Source organism: Chinchilla lanigera, unplaced genomic scaffold (assembly GCF_000276665.1).
Source record: "Chinchilla lanigera isolate Chin_1 unplaced genomic scaffold, ChiLan1.0 scaffold00088, whole genome shotgun sequence".
In the NCBI taxonomy this organism is placed as follows: domain Eukaryota; kingdom Metazoa; phylum Chordata; class Mammalia; order Rodentia; family Chinchillidae; genus Chinchilla; species Chinchilla lanigera.
The window spans coordinates 3,438,737-3,452,629 of NW_004955489.1; the positions used below are offsets into that span (position 1 = coordinate 3,438,737).

The window sequence follows — 13,893 nt, forward strand, 5'->3', positions numbered from 1 at the left end:
TATTTCTGTCAAACTAGCAATCCTCCAATAACAGAAGATCTAAATTATAAGAAGAGAGCCCAGGCACTTGTGGACAGCAAGGGCTACCGGAAGAGAGTCAAAGGAAATGGAAAGCAGACTTCAGCTGATGGTACAGCTCTGGGTCCTGGCTGAGGGCCTGCAAGAGAGGGGTTTTCATCCAGCTGGAAGCTCAGCCCAACAATCAGGAGTGGAGAAACTTTGGAAAAATCTAGACTTGGAGGTAAGAAGAGCAGCAATTCAACAGCCTAAATGTGTCCTAATTCAGGCTACCCTCACTTGAAGGCAATAAATTCCAAAGAACATCCTCTCTCAATAGGCTGCTACTTTGGTTCTAGCTCATTGGATCCGACAGCTAGTGGGGGAGGCCTGGCTGAAGTGATGCTGGTCCCTAGGGAAGACTGGAGAGTGGCACCTATTGCTTTCCTATTGGGCGCATTCCCAAGACGCAAAGGTACACTCACTGTGTCATCCAGCAGATGTGGAAGATGGGCCAGATATGTACTTGAACATTTTCTGGTGAGTCTTATGAGAAAAGAAACAAGTGACACTAATGTTAAGATTTTTATTTATCCAGCACAGATTATAGGCTCACTATATTATCAACCTAACAATTATGGCATGTTTTAGTTCATTTTATATTTTTTACTAGTAGGTCTTTGGAATCTGGTACGTGTCCTGTACACATACAGCATTTCTCAGCTCATTTCTTCAGCCCCATTCAAGGGCTCAGTTGCCACAGGTGACTGCAGGTTATCATTTAGGATCACACAGTGTAGAAGAAAGACATCAGGGCCTGATTAGATCGTTGGTCTCCAGTCCTTTCCAGCCCTCAACTCTCTCCTGAATGACCAGTTAAGTGTAGGTGTGTGCCACAAATTAGCAGAAAATGTCCGAGCCTCCTCTCAACTGGGCATGCCAAAGGCAGGGCTGGCTACTTCTGTCTCAGTTTACATTCAGAAAATATCTTCATCTCTTTCCACAGTGGCAGGTTCTGAGCAGAGGCTGGGACTTTATCCCATAAAGGTCCCTCTAGGACGTGGTCCTGGGGTATGGATTGCTCAGGGTAAGGATTGCTCATCAGGAATTAAATTTTGCTGTTGACCTGAGTGATCTGGCGATGAGCTGTGTAGCATAAATCAAACCCTTGACCCATGAACAGAAAGCAAAACCTTTCTGATTGATTTTGAGCAGGCGTATTAATAAGAACCCGGCACACTTCCACGGTCCCTTTCATTTCCAAGCCCAGTAGAAGTCAAGAGGAACTGTCCCCATCCAACCCATAATATACACAGCACAGCTTGACTTTGTCTTTCTCCTACCCGGGGTGGTGCTGGAGCAACTGAAAGCATCTCTTCATTGCCTGACTTTCAAATGCATTCACTGAAACTGTTGTGTACTTAAAGTCACAAAAGACAACTTGTACTGTCACTAGTGAGATGCGGCAGCTGCACGGTGAACATCTTGCACGACACGGAGGGACTTCATATTCATCCCATCTGCTTTGTAGGCTGTGGGACCTTAGTGTCTCCACATCTAGAATTCAGTTCTCCCCCATGTGAAACAGGAATACTTCTTCCACTTGGAGAGTGAGGATAATGTCGATGGAATCCTGGAGTATCTCCCAAGATGCGATGATAAATCATTCCACTAGACATTAGGGAAGAAGTAAGAAGGTAAATCAGTGTCCAGTGCAGGTAAATGGTTCAGACAGCAGAGAGGCAGGGCTGGAGGCAAAGAGGGCCGGGCAGCACCTCCTGCTGGCCACCAGGCCGCAAGGATGCCAGTGCTGGAAATCTTGCTTTTGCTCCAGGAGAGCTTGAGGAGCAAAACTGATTAGCTGTAGAATATCATTTAAATCTTCTCTTAAAGCACATCCAAATCTTTAATCATTATCTCCCCAAACACCAAACAGCTCCAGATACACACACCAACCTCACTGAGAGACTTGTCAAGACTGAAACAGTAATTCACAAATTCACTAAAATTCCCTGCTCCACCGAGCAGTATGACAGCTCCAGCGACCGCGGTAACATTTCTATTCAAACCGGCTTTGGAGCCGAAGCTATAAATATCCTTGCAATATTTCCTGCTTCAGAACATAAAGACAGCTTTACAGCACTGATAAAATAGAAATTACTTTCTCTCTGAGGTCTTGCTGGAATTTTAATGTCTGTTTTGCAATAAAGCAGCTCCTACACAATTTGATTTGAGGGAAAGAAAACAAACGGTCTAATTTAGTTACAATAATGACTCTTCTTGTATTGTTTGCCCTACTTGCTTCTGTGGCTGCTGGCTGTTAAAGTTTGTATCACTGAGCAGAGGGGATGATGTTTATGAGAATATTAAAATGGTGTTGTTATTATTTAAAGATACATCGGCTCCATCCCTCCACACCACAGAGCAACCAAAATAATTTTTTAAAGGAGAATTAGAAAGAAGAAAAGAAAGTTTACAGCCCTTAATAGCACTTTATAAAAATTGCTTGTTAGAACTGTAAAGCTATTGACCAAAGATGACATGCATTTAAAAGGCTTTTGAAATGTAGAAGATCATAGCAGCTTTAATTATTCCATACAAGTTACCCAGCTCTTGTTAGTGTCTTCAAAGCTGAGCGAAGCATCCTTTTTTTTTTAAACACCCTCTTTGTAGATTACATGATCTGGAAAAAACTGAGCAAAGGGAAATTTGTGTTTGTCTCTGGACTGAGGGCAGAGGAAAGTGGCATTGGGAGAAGAAGCAGAAACTGTGGAAGGCTATCTGGAGACGGGAATTAAATTGCCGGAGGGAGGGAGAGTTTGTTCAGGGCCTGGTCAGGAATGTGATTAAGCTGATGGCCCGAGACTTTGGGCAAAGGATGAGGGTCGGGCTGCAGTTCAAACTCATTAGGATTTGGGTTACCACTAGTTTGACTTGATACTTAGAAAAGATTCTCCCAGACCATCCACAAATGGGAGAAAATCTCTTTCACCTATTCATCAGCTATTAATCCTAGCAGAGGATTCATACCTAGACTATATGAAGAGCCCAGAAACTTAACAGTAAAAACCAAACAAACCAGTCAATAAATGGGCAAATGAACTAAACAGACACTTCTCCAAAGAAGAAGTAGGAATGCTCAGTAATTATATGAAAAAATGTTCAACATCTTTAACCATGGGAGAAATGTATATCCAAATTACATCCTACCCCAATCAGAATGGCCATCATCAAGAACACAAAAACAATAAATGCTGGTAAGGATTTAGGGAAATATAACCTTTTTATGATGCTGGTGGGAATGAGTATGGTGATTCCCTCAAAAACCAAAAATAAAACAACCATATACAGGCACAGCTGGGTAATAGATATTTACATTTGCACTATATATGTGTAGTGTCATACTATTTAGCTATTAAGAAGAAGAACACAATCAAGTAACTTGCTGGAAAACAGATGTAAGTAGGAATCATCATGCTAACTGAAATAACCCAGACCCAAAGACAAGTGTCACATGTTTTCTGATGACATGAAAGTAGAAGGCAGCTTTTCAGAGAGGAGGTAGGAGATCAGAGGAGGGAGAGGGGGAGCAGTGGAGGGTAATGGGGGCAGACAAGATCAAAGTATGATATATGCATGCATGCATATGCCACAATGAAACTCATTATTCTGTGTAATTAATATGCACTAAAAAAAGACACTTACCAGTTTGGAAAGAACTGTGACCTCATTGCACCCTCCAGCTAGCTTGTCAATGTTTCTCCCCGAAGTCGGATGGCCCCAAGCAAAGCCATGGAGCAGTTCTCTTGCACAATCGTCTCCCTTTACATTGATACACCCCGTTCCTCTTCATCCCTTTTGCTCAAAACAGATCACATTGCTTTTCCTCTTCAGTTTCTCCAAATGCATAATCTCCTTCCTCTAAATATTGTACCGTTTGTGTCTGCATCCCAGTACCCTAATGTACTGAAAATTCCTTCCTTTATTCTAAATCTGTCAATGTTTTTATAGTGTCTTATACATTATAGACGTTTAAACTCTTTTATCTAGAAAAGAAAATTCAGCTATTATATCTCTGTTTTTTTTTTTTTTTTAAATTGTGTTCTTAGGTCCCTTTAAATTACAAAAAATGTCCCAGGAGCTACCAAATAGCGGAGGGGTCTGGGTGATCTACACCTGCATCCACCACAGTCCCCATGCTCTTATCATCTTAACATAAGAAGGACTCATATTTTAAGGGGGTTCAATTGCTTTAAGAAAGCTTGAAAATTTCTATTCTTGACCAGTCTTTCAAATTGCACAAGAGAAAACAGAGATGCAAAGAGGAGAAATTACCACTCACATTTTCTTAATTGAATGAAGACTGAGTGGGAAAAAAGAACCCAAATTTTTTCACTGTGGCAAGAGGTGGGGCTAATTCACATCTCAGTGAAAACACCTTCGCTCGTATTACAGATAATTAATTTTAAAACAATAAGTACATCGAGCAATGCAGGAAAAATTGACAACATATAATATCCTTCTGTGATTAAAAAAAAACTCTTTAAAAATTAGACCTAAAAGAAATGGGCCTCAATATAACAAAGACTAGGTATGACAAGCGCATAGCTAAATATTCTCAGTGTGAAAAGCTCAAAGCTTTTCTCCTAAGATCAGAAAAAGGCAAGTGTATCAACCCTAGTACCTAAAGTCCTAGCTAGATTAATTAGTAGAAACAAAAAAAGACGTGGAATTTGAAAAGAAAATAGTCAAATTGTCTCTGTTTACATATGTCATGAAATGAATACATCCTACAAAAAATAAAACTGCACACTAATAAAAGAATTTAGTTTCAGAATACACAATCAACATACAAAATTCAGTAGTGTTTCTGCACATTAACAATGAAAAAGATATTTAAAACACAATCTCATAACTGATACAAAAATGTAAAATAAAGCACTTAGGAATTAGTTTAATCATTCAGATGAAAGATCTCTACACTGAAAACTACAAAACATTAATGAGAGAAACTGAAGAAGACACAGATAAATGGGAAGATAGTCTGTGTTCGGGGACTGGAAGAGTCAATATCTTTAAAACATTGATGCTTTGCAAAGAGACCTACAGACTCAAGAAAATCCCTATAAAAATTCAAACACATTTTTTTCACAAAAATAGAGAAAAAAATTCTAAAGTTCTTATAGAATTGCAAAAGATCCAAATAGAAACCATGAGCAAAAAGAACAAAGCAGGAAACATTAGATTACTTGATTTCAGAATATGTTATAAAGCTGTAGTGACCAGAACAGCATGGAGCTGACATATGGACAGACTAACAGGACAGAATGGAGAGCCCCTAGGTGAATGCATAGATTTATGACAAAATTATTTTCAAAAAATGCCAAAAACATACAGTGGGGGAAAGGGGTCTTTCTAATGAATGGTATTAGGAAAATAGGATATCCACATGTAAAAGAATGAATTAGACCTTAATTTCATTCCATACACAAAAATCAATTAGTCTGGAATTTAAGACCTGAAACTATTGACCTAGTAGAAGAAAACACAGGAGAAAATTTGCATGACCTTAGTCTAGGTCATGATATATAACCCCCAAAACATAAGCAACACCAAGATACAGCTTCCACACAGCAAAGGAAACAATCAACAGAATGAATGGAAAAAAATATTTGCAAGCAGTGCATAAAAGAGGATAACATCTAGAATGTGTGAGGAACTCAGAAACCTCCAAGCAAGTAAACAAGCAGTACAAGGATAGGCACAAGTCTTAAAGAAGACCTACAAGTGTCAGGCAAGTAGGCAAAAAAAATTCTCAGCATCATTTTCAAAGCACAAATACGCTGAAGCACCACCTCACACCTACTAGAATTGTTAGTGTCAAAAAGAGGGAAGACACTGAGCACTGGGGAGAATGTGCAAACAGTGTGCTCACGGGTGGTAGGGATGTAAATTGCATTGTCATTGCACAGTATGCATATTCCTCAAAAAATAATAAAAAAATAACTAACATGTGATCCACCACTCCAACTATTGGTTATCTTTCCAAAGGAAATGAAATCAGTATGTTAAAGAAATACCTATACACTTATGTATTTTGAAGGCTTTTTCACAATAACAAAGATATAGAAACATCTAGGTGTCTAACAAAGATACAGGATCATCTATGTGTCCACCAACAGATGTGGATAATGAAAATATGGTGTATATATACACAATAAAGTAATACTCAGTCTTAAACACAAATGAAACCTTTTCATTTGTGGTAAGATGGATGAACCCAAAGGACATTTTGTTAAGTGAAATAAACTTGGCACAGAAAGAAAAATACTGCATAATCTCACTTATATGCAGCATTTGGAGAAGTGGAACTCAGAGAAGTAGGGAACGGAAAGGTGGTTACTGGAGGATGCAGGGGTGGAGGGCTGGGAACGTACTGACAAGAAGTACACAAGTCCAGTTAGAAGGAATAAACTCAAGAGGTTTCTGTGATCATGGTGGGTGAGCTTGATTGCAGCACATTGTGTGTATGAAAATTACTGCTAATATATTGTAAGTGTTCTTACCATAAAAATTGGTACATTCTATGTTAATTTACCATCATAATTTGATCTATAAATTATATATAATTTTTATTCACCAATTGAGAAGAAATTGATAATATTAACAGGAGAGGCCCACTCAACAGCCAAGAAGCATTCACAGGGCAGGTAGCATGGATCAGCAATTCACAGAGCCTGACTAGTGAGGCCCCTGGAGTCTGATTGCTTTTAGAAGAGTTGGCAGCTCAAAACTATTTTTGAAGATAATGTTTTTAGAGTAGCTCTAGGTTCACAGCAAAAGTGAGCGGTGGACACCCAGTGTTCCCTTAGAGCCCCTTTCCATGCATGGCGCAGCCTTCCAGGCTGCAAAAATCCCCTGGCAAAGTGGTATATGAGTGACAATCCACAGACCCATTTGACACATTTCTAACTTTTTTCTGCATTCCTTGTGTGGAGCTGGTACATACACACAATATGCCTTCACCCCCCTTTACATCGCCTCCCCCTCCTCTCCCTCCCCCCCATCTCTTCATCCTTTTCCCCTTTGAAAATGGTCTGTCCCGTAGCTTTTATTATCTACCTTTTATTTTGCTCTTTACTTATACCTTAGGTTTCTTATATAAGAAAAACCATAAGCTATTTAATCTTGTGTGGCTGATTTATTTCACTTAACATTATGATCACCAGGGATACAGCTCAGTGGTGCAAGCACCTGTGGGGCAAGTGCAAGGTCATGAGTTCGATTCCTCATACAAAAAACCCCACACATTATGATCTCAAGGTGTATCCATTTTCTTACAAATAACTCAAGTTTATCTTTCTTCATGGCAGAGTAGTACTCCACTCTATAAATGTTGCATTTTCTTTATCCAGTTATCTGTTGATGGATATATAGGCTGCTTCCAAGATCTAGCTAATATGAGTAAGTGCTGCTATAAATACAGATATGCATGGATCACTATAATATGATAGCCTTAATTTTTCAGGACCATCCTCCACAGCTCACAATTTGCATTACGGATCACTCTTGGTGTTGTACATTCTATGGATCTGGAAAGTGTAATTCAAGGATTCACCACTGTAGTCCCATGGAGTATAGCTTTGCTGCCCTAAAATTTCCTGCCTGCTCCTCCACCCTCCACCAGCAATGACTGACTTTTCACTCTCTCTATGGTTTTGCTTTTTTCAGTTGTCACATAGCTTGAAGCATACAGGATATCACCTTTTCAAATAAATTTCTTTCACTTAGAAACATGCATTTATATTTCCTGTGTGTCTTTCCATGGCCTAGCAGTTGATTCCTTTTTAGTTGTGAATAATATCTGATGTGTTTGGATCAAGCCATTCACCTGCTAAAGGATCTCTTGATTGTCTCCAAGTTTAACAATTATGAATAAATCAGTTACAAACATTCTTTTAAAAATCTTTATGTGGGTGCAAGTTTTCAGCTCTTTTTGACAAATATCAAAAAGCTTAATTGTTCAATTGTGTGATAAGTATATGTATAGTTTTATAGAAATAGCATTAAGCTGTCTTCCAAAATGTCTATAGCATTTTGCATTCTTACCTGTAAAGAAACAGGATTTCTCTTGTTCCACATCCTCGCTAGCATTTGGTGTTGTCCGTGTTCTGGGTTTGAGCCACTTCTCAGACGTTTTGTGGTTTCCACTGTCACTTTACTTTCCATTTCTCTTATGACCCTGAGCACCTCATGTGCTCAGTTGTCACCTATGCATCCTTTTTGGTGAAGTATTCATTAGGGTTCTAGCCCAGTTTTACATTGTTTGTTTTCTCACTGTTGTGGTTCAACAGTTTCTGATGGTTTCTTATCAGACAAACCTTTAGCAAATGCTTTCTTCCAGCGTGTGACTTTTTCTATTCATTCTCTTGACAGTGTCTTTGACATCCCAAATCAGTTTGATTTTAAGTTCAGCTTATCAATCTTTTCCTTGTTGGATCATCCCAGATATTGTATCTAAAAAGTTCATCTAGATTTTTTTCCTATATTATCTTCTTAGATAGAAGTTTAGAGTTTCTCACTTTACATTAGTTCTTTTTATCTGCAGAGCTATTGAGCTAATTTTTATGAAAGGTGTAAAGTCTCTGTCTAGATTCATATCTTTGCATATGAATGTAGAGTTTTTCCAGCACAGTGTGTTGAAAAGGCTCTCTTTCCTTCATTTTATTGTCTAAACTCTTTCCAAAATGATAAAAAAGCATATTTTTCACTGTCTTGACATTTCAGTGCCCATTTGGTTAAACTATGAGTCCATGTGAGGACCTTCATGCAAATTAAAGCAAGCCACCAAAAGTGCCAGCAGTTACTGGACTCCTTCCCACTTTGCATTCACCAAAGAAATAAAGGCAGAAACAAGAGGACAGAGGAGGTATAGATGGCAAAAACTAGTTCAATGTAAGAATAGTCATGATGAAACAGTAATATTACTGGCTTTACCAAATGTTGGGCCTGGGGTACACATATTTTTCACAGTCACTTGGACAAAAGGAGAAACACACCTACAGTCGTGAGTTCACACCATGGTGCCACACATGTCTGGGACAAACCAGCTGCGCAATTGTTTGCATGGTGAACTGAACTTGTCCCCTTTCATGCAGCACCACTCAGTTGAGCTGCTGGTCAATAAGCAGCAGCTCCTGAGACTTGGCTATCTAGCCTTCGGTTTTTGGAAATGAGTGAAGTAAGCTGCCACTTCAAAAGAAACAACTGATGTTATTTTTGTCAATGATAACATTCTTCCTTTAAAACAAAAATTAGAATTCTGGAAAACTGTATCTCCCACTGTGAACTTGACAGCTTCCCAATACTTCAAGACATTCTGATGAGATTAGTAGTGATATCAATGACTGAGATGGTTTTTATATTGAACAGTGAAACATGTCAACATTTGGAAGAGCTGAATTATTTAAGGAACCAATATTTTCCAAATGACCAAAGCACAATACCAAGAAAATTATACTTGGGTAAAACAACACTCGATGGAAGAGAAGCCAATGGGTTTTGATGTAGTGGAGTATGAAAAATTAATATGGCATCAGATTCCAAATTGCAAAAAAACCTTTCAGAAACAATTTGTACAGTTTTTGGTGCAATGTCAAAGATAAATAGCTACAATTATATGAAAAGCTGTTCAATTACTCTTTCCTGGCTACTCATCTGCATAAGGTCTAATTTTCTTCATATACTTTAACTGGGGCATCATGTAAAAGTGGACTGATTACAGAATGCTATTTGAGAATATAGCTTTTTAAAATTAAACCAGAAATTTTCTCCCAAATGTGAAACCATGTGACTTTTTCTCACTCAGTTCTCTGGGGTTAGTAAAGGAGTCTTGAGGGCAACAGTTTTAAAAATGGGGATTACACAAGATGGAGGAGATTTTCAAATTCCCCCTCAAATTTCACTCACAGTATTGACATCTTATTCCAAGTTTTCCACTAGTTCTCTTGAGGAGTAGTTTAAGCACAGTAATACTTCAGTTCATGAATGTTATTGTTCGCAAAAAATTTGCTTCACAAACAAAAGGGTTTGGTAAAATTTTGCTTCCATTTGCAAGTGGCATCAGGTGACAGACAAAACCGTGATCATTTTCTCCACACAAACACAAATGCAACCATCTTTCCCCAAATTGCACAAAAAATTAAGCTTGCAAACTGAGGAGCCACTGTGTCTACCCTATTTAGTTATTTGTTTCCCTTCACTTCACATGTGAAAGCTTCAGTCAAGGGGGAGAAAAGAGTATTATTAGACAGAAAGCTCTCGACTGTGGTTGCTTCTGAATCTCAGAATCCTCCCATCCCTCCTCTTTCTTCTGTCACTGGGCACCATCTTGATTTCCTACAGGAAGTTGTGAATGTTCTGAATGCATTTAGAAATCCTCCAAACCCTTTGTACTAACAGCCCCACAGAGATGTGCTCCTCAGGGGAAATTTTAGTAAAATATGGAGGAATATTCCTTCTTGGAACCTTGCTTCTAGAATAAAATACAAGGCTTGGTATATTTTGATTTTCTTTTTTTAAAATTTTGAGATAGTCTTACTAAGTCACTAAGTTGCCCAGGCTGGGCTCAAACTTTCCATCCCTCGGCCTCAGCCTCCCTGAATGCTGAGATTCACCACACCCAGCTAACTAGTCAGTCACAGAAGTTTCCTTTGTACAAGTGGTAAGAGTGATGTGATTTGTGTGCCACAAACTGCAGCTTCTTCTTCTTGGGTAGATCATCTCAGGAATATGATGTCTGTTATTGTAGAGGAAGCGCTAGGCCAGATATGAGACGATATTGGTTCCACTCTTGGTTTTACCACTCAAGAATTCTGAGGCTATTAAATGTACCATCCATAGAAGATGGTAGATTTCTTTTTTATGCACTGGGTGGTAAATAGAAAACCACTGGACTAGGAGGATAGAGAATACATTGCTTTTGGCACTGTTCCCAACACATGAGGAATGCTCCCCTGGCACAATATTACTATCTACTTTGCATTAATATTAGTATGAGATATGGGATGCCAGAAAAGTTATTAATTGCTGTGAGGCATGGCCTTACATTCCAGTTTTTAAAATGGAAATTAGTAGGGCCTGGAGATTTAGCTCAGTGGCACAGCGCCTGCCTGGCAAGTGCAAGGTGTGAGTTTGATTCCCGGTACTGGAAAAAAAAACAAACAAAAAAAGGAAATTAGTGTGTTTTCCTGGTGTGCCATCCAAAGATGTAAGGTGTAGCAAAGAAGGGATAGTTCTCAGGGGTCAGGGTGCCTGAGATTCCAGTTCAAACACAAGTCATTGTCAACCCATGATCTTAGGGGGGACATTTCTCTAGTCAGTTCCATGGCATCCTGAACTGTAAAATATGAAAGGTCTGGACCAAATAACCTGCCAATTTGTACCCATTGCTACTATTCTCTAGTCTTGAATCTATAATATGGTGTCCAGGATAACATTAACACCTGAAAAATTCAATGTCAATGACTTATTTTTAAAGACCAGACACTAAAACCATGATTTTCTGCATGATTTTTTTTAAAGATACTTTTAGTTAAATGAGAAAGAGAGACACTGTCCTGAGGACCGACTGTTTGAGAAAATTTGAAATATCTGCAAGTGCCAATGGATTGGAAATGCCATGACAACATCCATCCTGGTGTCATTTTCTTAATTCCAGTCCAGCAGCAATCAAGAGGTGAAGAGGAGTGTGGCCACAATGAAAACTAGAAATTAATCAGTCTCTCTTCAACTCTACTGAATGGGGAGGACAGTAAGACCAAGGCTACAGAAGAACAAATTGAGATGTAATACCCATCCTATATTTTATATCCATTTTATGAAAGCAGTTATGGAAATTGAGTTATTTAATGAAAGAAAATAATACATTTCCTCAGAGCTTAGGTACCTTTTATTTTTCATCCAAATCATTTGAAACAAAATCTGTCTGTGTTCCTCTTATATATAAACAATAAATCAATCTTTTTTGTTGAACGTTCCTCCTACCTTTGTCACAGTAATGGCCAGTTTCTGCACAGTTGATCAGATCAACCAGGCTGTGGATTTGATTTGGTTATTGGAATGGTCCCTGAGTAGGTGATTTCATGTTTTTCATCTTCTGAATGAAAATTACACTTGTTTCTTGAAAATGTCTTCAGTGTACAACAGGCATCAAAATCATCACTAGTGCTTGTTGTGTTGTACACACTAAGGTCCTTCTTCACTTCTTCTCAATCAGAGTCTCTGAAGATGAGAATCCCAACCCTATGGACTGCTCCCCAGCTCATTCATTGGAAGGTCAGCAGGGTCCATTGTGCTCACGGCCAGATCAACACTGTATTTGCACTCTTCATCTCACTCACACTTGCTGCAATATTTGACTAGATCTGTGGGTTTTGATACGTCATAAGGCAACCCACCCACAGGAGACTTAAACTCTCAATAATAAAAACTCCTTCCTCTTCACCTGTTCCCCTCCAGTTCCCCTCGACAAAAGCCAACCCTGCCCTCCTCTGCCTTGGCAGAACCAGACATTCAACTCTGACAAACAGCACACCCCGCTTGGGCTGTTCTGGCCCACGGACATCTTCCCCCATGAAAATGTTCTGGCCCACAGCCACCCTCCCCCCAAAATAGCTTAAAAACCCCACTCTTTGCTCAGGTCAGGGCTGCCCTAGTCCACTGGGCAGCCCACCGTGTTGCTCTCCCACCCAATAAAGACTCCTTTCCTGTCACAAGGTCTGATCTAGTTCTGTGTGGGTCTCAGCCCAATCATTTGGTGCTGAATCCTGGGAGAGATGCCAATGTTCCAGCCAGTCCCTCCTGACCAGGGACCCCTCCCCAGGTCCACAACTGACCACCTCTGAAGCGGACCATGAGCCCTGGACCTGCCACATTGCCAACTTCTCCATCCACATATCTGGCCCTCCTAACCAGAAGTCCTCTTTCTCCTGCCTTCTTTTCCTTCCTCCTCATTGCTCTCCTCTTCCTGACTTACACCTTCCTTTTCTCTTCTCTCCCAGAAGACCCCTCTGTTGCACCTCTTGGACAGCTCATTCTCCTGGCTTCATGCCCTCAACCTTTACCTGTCGACACATCGAGCTGCTCCTACCCTTCTCATGACCCTCTCCCCAACCAGAGACGTCCCTCCGGGGGCCTGGGTCTCTTGTCCCACTTGGGACTTCTCTTAGTGGACAGTGGTCTTCAGTCTCCTCATTCTCTGTTCTCTCATCCCTCCCTTGGTCATCATAGGCAACACCTCCTCCCTCCCCTACTCTCCCAATGCCTCTGTGCTCCATTGCCTCAAGTCTGTTCTCCTCAGCCCCCCAGGGGAACAAGGAGTCCCTAGGGTTGATCCCCAGTGGGACTACCAGCCCAACATTCCAGGTCCTCTAGCCTGAGATCTAATGAATATCTGCCTTTTGACAAGCCTCAAAAAGACAGCTCATAAGGCGGTAAACTGAGATAAGTTGCATGAAATCACACAAGAGCCCACTGAAAACCCCGCTGCCATCGTGGCATGCCTATCGGAGGCCCTCACCAAATTTACACACCTTCACCCAGCCTCAACAGAGGGCCAACTAGTCCTCAACACCTCCTTCATCTGTCAGTCAACACCTGACATTAGAAAAAAACTCAAACACCTTCAGGAGTGACCCAACATCCCCCACCATGAACTTTTAAATCTGAGCTTCAAGGTCTTTAATGGCCATGAATACATGGAAAATGAGGAAGAACTTGCCTGCACCCAACAAAAATGTCAACTCCTTGCATCAGCTCTCAAGCCTCAGGCCCCCAAACAGTCCGCTTGTCCCCCAACCAATAAGCAGCCTTCGGGGCCCTGCTTCAAATGTGGAC

General features: G+C 40.2%; 1 long non-coding RNA gene across 1 annotated transcript; it reads right to left on the reverse strand.

Moving 5' to 3' along the window:
- Nucleotides 1-597: 597 nt before the first annotated feature.
- On the reverse strand, nucleotides 598-12,367 carry LOC106146643. The gene is made up of 3 exons (XR_001231179.1): nucleotides 12,043-12,367; nucleotides 8,107-11,203; nucleotides 598-1,668 (listed from the first exon to the last, which is right to left on the reverse strand). It is a non-coding gene; the product is annotated as an uncharacterized LOC106146643 (long non-coding RNA).
- Nucleotides 12,368-13,893: the final 1,526 nt, after the last annotated feature.